At 46.1% G+C, this 14,532-nt stretch overlaps 1 protein-coding gene across 13 annotated transcripts in view; it reads left to right on the forward strand.

The window, feature by feature from the left end:
- WDPCP (WD repeat containing planar cell polarity effector) overlaps positions 1-14,532 on the forward strand; it is a 3,071,480-nt gene that overhangs the window by 302,545 nt on the left and 2,754,403 nt on the right. For 11 of the 13 annotated variants that reach the window (XM_069608194.1, XM_069608204.1, XM_069608201.1 and 8 more), the window contains one exon: positions 14,164-14,244. The exons of the other annotated variants lie outside the window; for them this stretch is intronic. The gene's annotated coding sequence lies outside the window, so the exon portion shown is untranslated. The remainder of the gene's footprint in view (positions 1-14,163; positions 14,245-14,532) is intronic. 13 annotated transcript variants of the gene reach the window in all.

Consider the following 14,532-nt stretch of genomic DNA (forward strand, 5'->3'; position numbering starts at 1 on the left):
CTATCGCAGTGAGGCCTAGTCACCAAGATGGAGTCGAAAGGGGGTACAAAAATGGATGCCCTGTGTCCTGCGCAGTGGTCCTATCTACGCGAATGTCAACCGAAGTTGACATCGCATAAGGGCGAGGGGCGAACCCATCACTGGATGCACTTGGTCCGAGTTTTGTACTGAGAAGTGAGCCCCTCGCTCCCACACATTCCCCCCTTTTGTTACATCTAAAGTAACGAATTATGCCATTTTATTTCTTTCATTCTCCCTTCGGTATTACTCAGCTTCAGCAACTGCTTCTTCCCAGGCTGGGGTACCCTTTATTGCATCCATGCTCTGCATACACTTCTCAAGCTATTCCCTCTTCTTGCATATTCATCTGGAGTGCATGTTAAGTATATCCCACCATCCCCGTCTAGGTCTACTCATACCTCGTTATACCATTGCATTTCTGTTGGTTCCTTGATTGTGGTGTGGTAAATTATCGACCCTGTCCCCATATTGCTTGTAGATGGCAGTCATCCTGTACTTTGGAGTGTTATGTTCCCCTGTTTGTATTTGTGCATCTATCATAGTTGCTACCGTTGTCAGTCGGCCCATTGTTACCATTATCATAGTTGCGGTAGGCATGCTTTTTGCACAAACCGGAGTCCTAATTGGCACACGCAGAAGAATCGTAACACAAAGACGATGATAGGGACGAGTATTCGATCGCCGTAAGGAGATCTAGAACATATCGGTTTTGCATTATCATTAGGCGCAAGGCGCGGAGCTCTATTTTATAATGTTGAATCCTTCTTCAGTGTCGTTGGCTAGTTGGATTAGCTCCCAGCGCACTATTTGTAACCATTTGGCATTTGCTCGTGCTTGGAGCCCTGGTGCTAGGAGCTATTTGAAAAATGTCTCTGCAGATGAGAACAGCTTGTATTTTTGTGGGATCTCAGCAAGGAGTTTTGACGATTCAGACGAAATATAGTTGGATGATCTTTTGCTTCGTGACAACTTTGTTTTCATCTCGTATTCTGACAACAATTCATAAGCTGGAAGTTCTATGTTTACTTGTTGGGGCGCTGTCGATGGATCAGCCGATTGGCCTGCTGCCGATTTGCCAGCCGAATCTCCTGCCACTCCTTGGATATGGCTTTCTGATATTACCATCAGGGCTGTATGGAGAGTGGCTAAGGCGTAAGTACCTTTCCAGGATGCAGGTAGGCTTGTTTGCCACAAACCCAGTACATGTCCATGAGGGCGGCGGTGCCTTTCTTCATGTCAAGTATTATTACTGTCTTGTTGCATCTCCTTGCTTCCCCCATGTTCACTTTTCCTTCCCCATGGAAGCACAGTTTGTGCAGTATTTCTTTGTGTTGTTATATGCTTTTCCAGTGCTGTAATCCATGTTAGCATAGTGACGTGATGTGACCAGATGGGGGTGCACACTTCCCTTATCCATTGGAACGCGTCCTCAGCTAGCCCCCGGAGTGCTTCTGCTTTGCATTCAATAGTTTAATCGTGCCATTTGTTTTCTGCATACCTCGTCCCTTTTATGACAAGAAATGGCTCTCTGAGGCAGATTACTCCTTGACCCCGGCTCATGCATGTTCTCTCACTCTCCAGTCTTTCTAGGCTGACGGCGGTGCTTTTTATCCTACATAGAACTAAGTGAATCAAACATCGAGCCTCCGACAAGGGCACGTCCTGGAGTACCAACATTTTGGGTGTCCCTGATGCATGTGGTATGAGTGAACAGACATAGCAGCTTTCATTTGTTGCTTGCTTTGCAGTAGCACTCATGTCCGAGTACCATTTGTTAGATTGATCAGGGTGGCGGGGGTCTTCTATTTCATCTAACCCCAGGTTATGCTAGATATCGTATCTCTTCCTTCCCACCCCCCTTTTGTCTCTCCTTTTCCCTCCCTCCTTATAGCTTCTCACTCTTTGGTACTGTATTGGGAACATTCCAGCCCAGGCAGTATCATTGCTGTTGAATATGGCATGTGTATACTCTATAGTAGCAGCAGCATAATAAGAGGTAGGTTTTATGGTTGTCTGTGCATGCATACTCGTGTTGGCTAAGTTACTCGGCCAATAATAGTCGCCATCGTATTCATTTGATTCATAATCATTACTCATATTTATGCCAGGATGTAACAAGGAGACAATTGTTGGATCAGCAGGGGCATGTTCTGAAGGTTGTGTCAAATTTGTATCGTTAGTACTAATGATATATCTTTCTCCCCACATTTTTACTCTAGTCCATATTGGGCTTGAACCTTCTCATATCAGATTAGCCCCACCCCCCCCTTTGTGCACGTCATTAACCAGAGACAAGTGAGTGTAGTACCAGGCCATAAAGAACAACATCACAGAAAGCAAAACAGCAGCGCATTTCAAAACACATTCAACATTGCTAAACTTATTATCCCTAATGGCATCCCTATTGCTATCTAACATTAGCGAGTTCTCTGCGAATGTACTTCGTTGGGCCATTTTGGTCACCTGGAGGGACGATACAAATTTAAGTCACCAGAATATGAACATTATTTATATATTTACACTTCTTGTTTGTTCATTGCTTTTGTCACAGTTGCTGCACTTATTATTATGCAGTTTTCTGTCATTCGCTTCACTTATATCCTCGTTCTCATTGTGCATTTTTGTAACAAGAGAGAGATATAGTGATGAAAAGAGGGCAAAAAGGGCAAAAAGGGAAGAAAAAAGATAGAGACATAGGGTAAAGCAAATCGGAGGATTCATCAGTTTCTTTGCTCATTACAACTTTCTTTTTATTTGATCAGTTTGTCATTGCTGCTCAACCTCACTTGTAGTGCCACTTGCACATTCCTGTTCGCTCTGAGGGAGTGTACTATCGCGTGCCCTCCTCACATCTGAGAGGTGCACCCAATATTTTAGTCCCTTAACTTTCACTGCAGTGGGCGTGCTATAAATAACTTCATAGGGGCCATGAAACCTTGGTGAATTCCATCTCCTGACAAAACTCCTCACATATACCTGTGCGCCTGGCATCAGTGGCCCAGTTGGGCTATCTGTGGCTGGCGTGGTAGTATCACTTGCCACATTTTCAGTAAAAGGCGGTGCTATTTGCCGCGCTATGCTGCGTACTGCGTGTGTCAGATGAGTCAAATATTCTTTAAATTCTTCCCCCAGCACTGTGGCAGCCCTGTGTGCATCTGATGCTCGCCTAATCGTGGAGAGTGGTGTGTGTATTAGCCTCTCAGTCACAATTTCATGAGGGCTCAAATGGTGGTCTTTGCATGGTTGCGTCCTGAGTTGCAACAGTGCTAGGGGTAGGCAATATACCCAGTTCTTCTTCAATGTATTGCACAATTTTGATAACGTACTCTTGAGCAGGCCGTTGATCTTTTCCACCACTCCATTAGCCATCGGATGATGGATGGAACACAGTTTGTGCTTCACCCCCAAGAGTGACGTTACGTCCTTGAAGAGGTCATTCACAAAGTGTGTGCCATTGTCTGACCGTATCACATCACATATTCCCCACCGGGAAAACACTTCTCGTACTAGGAACTTCGCCGTGCACTTGGCGTCTGGGTGGGGACATGGACCCGCCTCCACCCACCTTGAAAAAGGACATACTACCACAATTAGATACCTTGCCCCGTTACATCTCTCTCCCATGTCAGCGTAGTCTATATGGAGTTCCCTGAATGGCCCTGCTGGTCGTGGCAAAGTGCCTCTCAATGGCATCCCTGAATTGTATGTTTATGTTGTACAATCTATGATAAATTTTGACAAATGTTCCTGTAGGTTGGGGACAAACCAATGTTCCTGGATGTCTGCGGCGATGTGGTGTTTCGCTACATGGGCTGGAAAGTGCAGCTGTTGAAATGCTAGTTTTAGTAATTCTACCGGCATCACTACCTTCCCCGTTGTCTCCTGTCTCCAAATGAGGTCTGTGGCCGATTGTCTGCACCCCCGCTTGCTCCGTAACTCTTGCTCCTCCGGTGGTTCGCTCCTCTGTAGCTCTATCAGCTGTGCTATGGGTGTGTTACTATAGGCTTCTTCTAGTGGCTCCACGGTGGCTGCTTTGACAATGCATTTGGTTGCTGGTGTTATACTGAAATACAAGGCCTCCTACGCTGATGCGTCGGCTGCCACGTTTCCCAACGAGATTGCATCTGTGTTGTTGGTATGGGCTTGGCATTTTACCACTACCACTGCCTCTACCGATGGCTCTGCCAACGCCTCTATCAACTCATTCAATAGTGCAGCGTGCTGTACTGGTGAGCCATCTGCTCGTCTGAACCCTCTTCTGCGCCAGCGTGATAGTCCTGAATGGACAGTGGTGGTTGCATATGCTGAATCTGAGTATATAGTCACTGTGCATCCTTTGGCTGTACGTAATGCCTCAATTAATGCAGTTAGTTCAGCCGCTTGTGCAGAGTAATGGGACGGGAGACGCTTTTGGACAATTGTCTCATAGCTATCTTCCTCCATTCGTACTACTGCCATCCTTACATGCTTCTCTCCTGTTTCTGGGTTGATTGATGCTGAACCATCTTTGAAATATATTTCTCCTTCCTTCAGGGCGTTTTCACTCGCTTTGGGAATATCATCACCCTCCCCCTCATAGGTGGCATAATCGTGTTCCTGCATGTCCTCCAGTGTACATGGCTCTGCAATGAATGTTGCTGGGTTTACTGTTTTACACCTAACAACATGCGCATTGCGACTTGAAATTATTATCTCATATGCGGTTGCTCTCTGTGTTGTCCGGGTTGATTTTGACCGCTCAAGAATCGCGAATAATGAATGCTCTGCATACGTTACTGAACATCCCATTACAATTGTGGCACTTTTTTCAATGGCGAAGGCCGTGGCTGCAAGGGCCTGTTTGCACGCGAAGTGACCTTGCATCACTGCATCTAGTGTTCCGCTGTAATAGGCCAATGGTTTGTGGCCTAATGATGTTTTTTGTGTCAGCACTGCCGTCATCAGTGTTCCATTGCAGTGCGAGAACAAGAAAAATTCCCTCTCATAATCTGGGTTTGCGAGGACTGGGGCATCTGCGATAAGGTCTTTTAGTCTGAAGTACTGAGTCATCATATCATGTGTCCATTTTATTGGGGCTCTACTTTTTTGTGCTTCTTTTAATGCTTGCAATAATGGGCGTGTGTATGCTGCATAATCAAGGATCCATGCTCGGCAATAGTTACATATGCCAAGAAATGTTTGCATGTCCTTTACTGTCCTAGGTATTATTATGTTACTTATAGCAGCTGCCCTATCAGGGAGTATTCGTTTTCCATCTTTCGATATCAACTGTCCGAGGTATACAACTTCGGCAAGGCAATACTGTAGCTTCCCTTTATCGACTTTGTATCCTTTGGTGGCTAACACATTTAGCAGTGTTATGGAGTCCTCTCTGCACTTTTCTTCTGTTTTGCTACAGACGGATAAATGGTCTACGTATTGTATAATGGTGCTCTCTACGTCTATATTTCCAATGTCTTCACGCAATACTTTGTTAAATATACTTGGGCTTTCACAATATCCCTGTGGGAGTCTTCGATGTTCATCTCTGTTATTTCCGAGTGTGAATGCTGTGAGGTACTGTGATCCTGGGTCAAGTGGTATGGAGAAGAAGGCATTCTTCAAGTCAACCACAGTAAAACATGTAGATTCTTTGGGTATGCTGCACAGTATTGATGCCGGGTTAGGCACTAACGGGAACTCTTTTTGAATGACGTCATTAAGTGAGCAGAGATCTTGGATCATCCTCCACGCCCCTCCTTTCACTTTTTTAATCGGGGAAGATGGCTGTGTTACACGGGGAGTTTGATGGTACTATGATACCTTGGTTCAGGAGTGCATTGATTGTCTCTCTGATTCCTTCCTCCTCTTCTCTGGATATTGGGTACTGTTTCACTCTTGGTGGTATGGCACCTGGTTTAAGTTTTATCTTTATCGGTGTTACTTCGTGTAATAACCCTACATCATGGGGGCCTGTGGTCCAAATTTCTGATGCTACTTTTGCCATGTCTTCCTCAAATATTGTTGGTGGGGCATTAACACTAGCCACGAGTGGGTTGTGTACCTCTCTGTACTGGATCATGATGTCACATGGTATGCTTATTTCCATTATTATGTCTCCTGCTTCATTGTCAGTGAATAATTCATCAGTTAGGTCTCTTAACATTATGTTTGGATCTATGCATAGCACAGTTCTCCACTCGCACCCATGCGTGTCCAGGCCTATGACCACAATACGTTTGCTAGATATCTGAACTGCCTCGATGTCTATGGACATTATCGTGCCTGGCACGACAACTGTATTTACAATTGGGCGGAATATGAAGTCTGATGGTGTCCTCCATGCTTTTCTCTTTATCTCGGGTACTACTCGGGCTAACACTTTGATGCTATAGATAAACATGTCTATATCAATAGGTATCCCTCGCACCGCAACTTCATTCATCATCGTACTGATCATTAACATTGGTCTCACTGGGCACACTCCTGGGGTGGAACACACTATTCCCCGCTCGGTAAACGAAATGGTCATGTTCAATTTACTTAGCAAATCTCAACCCAGCAAGTTAATTGGCGCGCCTTCGTGATACAGTAAGGGTGCGCGCACTGTTTCCCCCCCCCCCCCACCGTTATATCAAGATCTTTGGTGTAAGGAACTTTTAAAATAGCCCCAGAGAACCCCTGCATTTCCAAATTCCTGCCTGAGCGCAAAAACCGTCCTTCCATAAGACATGATTTTTCCGCTCCTGAGTCTACCATAAAGATAAACTGCTTATTTCCTATCTCCGCCCCCACTAGTGGTCCCTCTTCAGCACGTAGGGTAGTGGATAGGACTGGACACGTAAGTGCTCCCTGTGGGCTGTCCTAGTCTCCGTACCTTTCTTGTCCGGGCACTGAGGAAACATCTCCAACTACTGTGGCGCTGCAGAACGGTGCAGGTGCACCATGTGCAGTTGATGCAAAATTGTTGCTGCTGGCGTTTCCTACAATATTTTGTCTTGTCATGGGCTGTAATGCACTGTGATGTGGTTGTGAGGGTGGTTGCCTTTGCTGTATTTGGAATTCGTTATAACATTGGTCTTGTGGTCTTCCCCCTCCCATTGGTAATCCATAGAGGCTACATGGGTGTGGGCATTCCCATACCTGTTCATTGTCCATGGGTGGTTGCCCTTGGAAATTTGGAAATACCCTGAGGGCCGCTTTCTGCAATCCCTTGAATAGTGTCCCCATCTCCCACAGTTCCAACATGACCCTTGCTGTCCTCCTCGCATCCCTTGGCCACCAAATCCTCTATTCCCCATTCCTCCGAACCCTCCTCTCTGGCCTTGGTACCCATCTCTTCCTCTTGCCGGCCTTTCTTGCCGTTGTGGTCCTCTGTGCTGCTCCTCTCCGTTCCACGGTCCTTGTTCTCCTGCTGCCCACAGCGCTGCTATTCCCACTGGTCTGTTTCCCGCACTTTCATCCCCCTTGTTCTCCCCATCTGTTGCTACGTTGGCGTTTATGGCGGCGACCTTCACTAATTTATTCTGTACCATTTTGCTTCGTCTGCCAGCCTTTTTTGTGCTATCTCCTTTTCTCTCTCTTTGATCCTCCTACAGTGGTGCACAATTATACTCTGAATTTCAGGCCAACCCTTGGCTTCTATCCCAGCTATCTTGTCCAAGGCCTTCTGTACTCCTTCGGGAGCCCTTTCTTGATTATAATGATTATAAAATAGAACAAAGCGGTGGATTGGTTCCACGCCATACCAGTTTCGCTTCTCCATAAATCCTGCACCCGCGATATGAATTGCGTAGGGTCCTCGTTCTCCTCCATTGTACATTGCATTACCAAATGTAAATCTGGAATATCTGGAAATGTGCGCTGCAATGCGTCCCATACTTGTGCTCGAACATTTTTAAAGGGCGATCCATCGTGGTGTTCACAGCTCATTGTTACTCCCAGAAATCCCACCTTTTCCCACACCGCGTCTGCTTGATCACCAACGGCGGACACTAGCAAACTTTTTACATTGCCTATAGCCAACGGTACTCCTGCCGTGTTCTTCTCAAATGCATGTATCCATTTCCCCGCCCCTCCCGCAAGTGGGGGGAGGAGTTTCAACAAGTTGTTTTTATCCATCTGGGCCCACGGGATATAGTGTGGCCTGCCTGCTCCTTTATGTATTAATGGCATCTGCAACTTATGCTTCTTCCCTATTTTACTTACTGTCCCTCTCTTCGTCTTACTTACCAGCATATTCCCTACTCTCTCCCTTAACCTACCCTGCCATCATGGGGGTGATCGTGGATCCATGTCATCGAAATTATGTGGCAGTGGGGATCCTACAGCTGCCACTCCTTCCTCGTATTCGTCTAGATCGCTCCATACCTCCTCTACTTCCTCTACTTCCTCTTCTTGCTCGCCATTCTCCTCTTGTCCTTCTCTGCGCTGGCTTTTTGGGGTGGCTGGGCGTATAATTCTCACTGTTTTATCATTCAGATGGAACAGGAACTCTCCTGATCACCATTCTTTTTCTCGCCCTTGTGATGTAGGTGTTTCCTGAGAACGTACGGACTGTGCTGGCACTGGTGTCGCTCGGGCTAATTCCTCTGTTGCACTTAGTGGGGGGTGTGAGATCTGCTACGGACAACGGTGGTACTCCCCTCCCCCCAGTAGCATTTGGCCTCGGTCGCACAGTGCCCTTAGCCGCGTTATTTCCATTTGTGGATGCGCTAGCTGGCGGTCTAAATCTCTGGTTAATCGCGCTAAATTCACAGGCGGTGCACTTGTCGGGCCATAAAGGCCTCCTTTGTCGTATGGTAGGGGCGCCGTGGCTACCGCTCCATTTGAGGGAGTGGGGCACACTGGTATGTACAGAGGCTCGCTGTATCCTACTGCCGGTCTTGTTATTAAGGGGTATATTTTAGTCGTATCGTTCTCAACTGTGGTTGTTGTGCATTCACCCTTGGGTGTTCCACTTACCTCTCCCTATGTTTTCTGTTTTTCGATTGTTTTTTCTAGATCTACCTCTGCTGTAGGGGTAACTTCCTCGAACATTCGCCACAGATCCAATACTTCTCTTCTGTTCGCAACTGTTTTCTTTTATATTTTGCCAACAAGTGTGTGGACACTAGGTCTAACACCCTTTTGACGAATTACCCTCCCTCTGGCCAGATTGGCGTAACACTGTCCCTTTTTATCTCCGTCACCCATTGATCGTGGTACTTTTGTATCCTGTCACTATATAGTGGGAGGTGTTGGCAAATGTGAGCTAATGGTGTTATTCCCCCCATGATGGTGTTTCTCCCTTTGCTTGTGGGTCTGTGTTTGCACCCGATCCTTCCTCTAATTGCACCTTTCAACCACCCTTCCCCTTGTATAGATCAACAATATATTAAGCGTTTCTCACTTATTGGCAGTTATTCGGCATCAATATTCAACGTTACCTTTGTAATCATTGCATTTCCAAGTTCAACAGTTCCTTTTGCATATATAACACAACATGCACATGCACTTCCTGCGCGCTTTTATCTTCCTCCTTGTTCCCGTTACTGAACACTTTTTACCCTTCCCCGTTTACCTGCTCTTCTCATTCACTCCCCACCACTTCCACCATTTTACTCTTTCCCAAGAATTCTTGCTTATACAGAAAAAGAATATTCTAAAGAACTACTCTGAGTCTACTCAATATACGAGAGTCCTACAATTTTTTTACTTTATCTCCACTTATTTATCTGCAATGGACGAGACAATGCTTCGCTGTGCCGCCTTCTACCCCGTTCGGGCTAGGATTCCTCTTTTCTTCTTCTTACTTCTCACAAAGACCTAATGGCTATATAAAGGACAGATCAGAAAAGCCTCAGCATCACTCACACAGTCCCTAGTCTTGGTTTTAACCCACTATCACCTGTTCCCCTTACCTTTCCTTAGGAACCTTTGCACCCGGCACACACGTGTTCGGTCAGGTAATCCGAGGGTCACCGTTCACGGTCTGACCCCAGTCAGTTCTGCACCCCAACCAAACCGTGGCCCGCCTCGGCGAGCAGCTTTTTCAGTTGGGTATTCGTCAACCGCAACCCCTGACCCTTTCTCGTAGTGCGCACAGGCTGGTCGGCCGCGGAGGCGATGGTTTTGCTGGGGGGCGTCCCAGATCTCGCCGTATAGTGCGGGCCTCGAGGCACCTCTCCAAATCACGTTGCAGGGGGGGTCACCAAATGGTTGTGCCCTCCCCGTCTTTCTCATGCAAAGGAATAAAACTGACACACCCCGGACGGGGAATGAGGCAAAGAGAGCAGGCTGCGAAAGTTCAAGGCAAGGTTTATGTAAATAAATGGCATTCAAAGATCTCTGCCTCTGAGAGCGCTCTGACCAAAATTAATGTTACAATACATTTTATAGGGCGAATGATGCAACTAACATACTACGTTGGTCCCGGATTGGACAGTCCATATGGTGCCTAATGTGTGGGTGGCATCTCTTCCTCCTGGTTGGCTGCTTGGTTGGCGGGAGGGTGGACGTCGGGCATCTGTGCTCCGAATGGGTGAAGGTCAGGTCGCTGTGAAGCAGGGTGATCACTATCCAAGCTAACATAATATATTCTCAAAATACATGCACTAAATAACAATCGTTTGTAGTGTTTGAATAATTCATCATGTCTCTATAAAAGTCACACGTATATCTATACTATCAATTACATTGGATTATAAAGGCTTTAGGTTAAGGGTCTTGACCACCATAATAACTCTGATTGAAGTTAAGGTCTGCATTCATAAGAATCTCTGGTATGTGACATTTGTTAGTAGTAGACAACGATATACTGCAGTAGGGGTCTGATGTTAGTTGGGGATCTGTTGGGTGGGCATCATGGCTTGGTCAGTGATCTGGCACATGAAAGGAATACCTTGCAGGGGCGCAGGGTCACAATAGCAGTAAGTTTCCACTGGCAAGGGTGTGGGGGCAAGGACACGTTTGTGGAGATGGACGAGCTATGTGCTTAGCTCATGCTGGTTCACATGCAGGACAGGGATCTCAGAGGAAGAGTGATGTTACATTTATTATTGGTTGCAAGCATCTCCGGCTGCGGCGTGAGAATGGAGCCACTGAGTTTTCCAGTCAGAGTGGGAATGATGTTAGGGGCCATGTGCCCTGTGTGCTTCGCCGTTGCGAGAAGGGGAAGAGAAGTGTTTTTGTACTATCGCAGTGAGGCCTAGTCACCAAGATGGAGTTGAAAGGGGGTACAAAAATGGATGCCCTGTGTCCTGCGCAGTGGTCCCATCTACGCGAATGTCAACCGAAGTTGACATTGCATAAGGGCGAGGGGCGAACCCATCCCTGGAGGCACTTGGTCCGAGTTTTGTACTGAGAAGTGAAGGACACGAGGGGCCTGATGGCCCCTTGCTCCCACACACCTTTCAAAGACTTGTTCCATGGCACACTATCAGGAGTAATTATGTTACTTACCGTAGTGACTAACGTACTCTTAGTCCATAGTCACCTTTCCTCCATACGTCCCACCATCTTCCCTCAAAATAAAACTGAGGAGTGGCACCAGGGGGTGAAGTCAGGGGAGCGTATGCTCCTAGGACTGCGCTTCCGCGCACATTTAAATTGAAAGGGCAAGACAATTATTTCTGGAGAAGAAGGTTGTTTCCCATTGCTAGCGAGGGACACCCCATGCAGTATGGAGGAAAGGGGTCTATGGACTAGGAGTATGTTAGTCCCAATGGTGAGTAACAGATTTCTCTCCACACATCACGGACCTGGCCAAGAAGGCCCACTTTCAGCTGTACCTCCTCAGAGGTATTCTTCCTTTTCTCACCTTCCCCCAGAAGCTCAGTTTCCAGAGCTCTGGTTTTGTCAAGGCTGGACTACTGCAACAGCCTTTCTCAATCTGCCTACCTCTACTCTTTGCGCTCTTCAACTCATCCAGAACAGTACCGCAAGACTCATCCTTGGCCTCAAGCCCAGGGACTGCATTTCTCCGGCCCTGAAATCCCTCCACTCGCTCCCGGTAGCTACAAAGATCAAGTTCAAGACCCTCTGCATCATCCACAAGGCTTTTTGGGGAAGTGGCATTTACCACCTCTCTTCCTAAATACCTTCCTCTTAGAGCCCTTCGCTCATCCACCTCTAGCTCTCTGGCGGTGAGTGGCTTCTCCGAGCAGAGATTAGGGGGTAGAAGGCTCTCTGCAGGTGCCTCCCTCTGTAATGGCTTCCCTGCCTCTCTGCCTTGAGCTGCACCTCCTTAAGTTCCGGAAACTCAAGACCTACCCTTTCTCCTTTTTTTTCTCTCTCCCTCTACCCTGCTAACCCTCCATTGCTCCTGCTCTGTCTGCTGACTGGTTGTCCTCTGAGTCTTACAGGACCGGAATAAGGACATTTAAAATAACGGAACAATGAGATGTGATTTAGTAATATATAAGGAGACACTGCATTCGATTTGATTAGAACTTAAGATAACAGTGGACTTTTCAGTAACGAAGGGGAGCTACCGGATAGCCCTTTTTTATGTTTACAAGCCACCCTTAGGTTGCTGCTAATAGGATTATGCATCTGCTGCCTTTATAGCACCATTTAGGAGTTAAGAGCAAGGATGTCAGGCTCAGCGAGTTGAGCCACAGGGAGATTTAAATAAAGGGCAATTATGTTCCATATTCCTCTGCATTTATTTGAGGGGTTTGAAAATCCAGAAACTTTAGAAACATGAATATGAAGCAATAACATGCATAATTAGAGATTTAGTTAAGAACGTGTCTTAGCCCTGCCTTTTGTAGGTCCTGGAGTTTGCACACAACATCTTAATGGTGCGCATTTACCTTTGAGGGAACTGTTGAACCTTAAGAAGTCCCAGTTGTTTTTGTGGGATTCGTATGACACTCTTTGCTGTGGCATACTAACTGACCGACATATCATCCAGGAGGGATAGGGGTGAACACACTTGTAGACATAGTGACAGGTGTATGCAGCACACGCCTATTCAGGAGCTCTGGTCTGTTGTGATCTGTTTTAAACGCGTTTTGGTGAATTATAATTATCAATTGAAAGAAAACAGTACTAGAAGTGCAACCAGTTAAGGGTTGAATATAAGTCCTAGTTCCGATTCCCTTTTAGGTCTACGGACAGAGGAGAGTATGTAGTAGCTAATAATGATCTGCAGAACCCTAAGAGTGTGGTGAGACGGCGTGCAGTAAATCTGTGTTTTAGGCCCTGAAGAAGGTGGCATAGAGTAATTTGCCCGTTCACCGAAACCGGTTCACTGACTTATCTGCAAATATCCTTTACCAGTAAACTGGACACAGTGTTAGATTTGTGAACCCAGTTGGGGCGCTGTGCGTGGATGGCACTGCCCAGTTGCATATTATACACGCTCAGGAAGGGGAGAATAAAATGTCTGCTGGATTTTCCCCAGATGTAGAGGGGTTTGCTCGGCTTGGCGACCTGTTGTGTGTTTTTTGAAAAAAAACATTCACCTGACACGTGAGGAGAACCGTCCATTCAGTTTCAGTCAGGCATGCCACAAGTAACCATCACCTCCAGTTCAGAGTGACATCATCAAAGGTGTGTAGGTATGCAAATTAGCCCCAAAGCAAACCTTTCTCTTTAGAACATTGCCTTTGCCTTACCCGGCAGCGACATTTTATACATACGTTGTCTGCTGTCTTGAGAAAGCTCCGTCTTGGTAAAATGAAGCAATGTGTAAAGTATCACTGCCCAGTAAGACGGGCAATTTTCTGGAGCCTAAAAGTCTTGCCTTTGGGCTTTTTTGCATACCCAAAATGCCTTGATGTGGCTGTGGACCGAACTTTCGGTGATGTTTCCAGGATATATATATATATATATGTATATATCTTTTGATCTTGGCAGATTTACAAACCGTACATTTTATGGTACAATATAAAGAAATAAAACTGTCACAAAACATTTCTCGAAACTGGGAAATGGAAACTCTCAATAACACAAATAAATTTGAATGAAAATGAATGTTAATTTCATGTATTGGCGCAATTAAAAGTTTTATGTTATTGTGTATGTGTATTGGTAGTAGTGAACATATAACGACGTTTGAGCACTAGGTGGTGCTGTTGTGTAAAGATGCTTGCGGTCCAGTCTGTTGTTGAAGGTTTGAGGAAGGTGGTTATAGGATATGTGAAAACCATTCCAAATGTGTTCTGTTTTTATTAGGAATTTTCAAAAGAACCAAAAAGTCATACGGGCCTTAAAGAACTTTGCATTCGGATCGAGACCCGCTGGCGACTACTTGAGGTAAAAGCCGGAGAAGATTATGTGTTTTGGGAATGCTGGAACGTGTCCATTCTGCCTACGGGCTGTGGAGATGTAATTTTGTTTACATGTAAAAGTGCCGACTTGCAGAAGCCGCAACTGAACGCACTGCTCTTGCAGCATTTAACATGCCTAAGGTCTAAAGCAATTTTCTGCAAACTAGTCTCGATCCCGTGCTCTCCGCGTTGGGTGTTGATTAGATCAAAATGTAAAAACCAAGTTTCTTGGCGCAGTTACTGCTTCTCCCACATGCCTTGCCTTATACCAACA

This window comes from Ambystoma mexicanum, chromosome 4q (genome assembly GCF_040938575.1).
Source record: "Ambystoma mexicanum isolate Mex_15411 chromosome 4q, UKY_AmexF1_1, whole genome shotgun sequence".
In the NCBI taxonomy this organism is placed as follows: Eukaryota; Metazoa; Chordata; class Amphibia; order Caudata; family Ambystomatidae; genus Ambystoma; species Ambystoma mexicanum.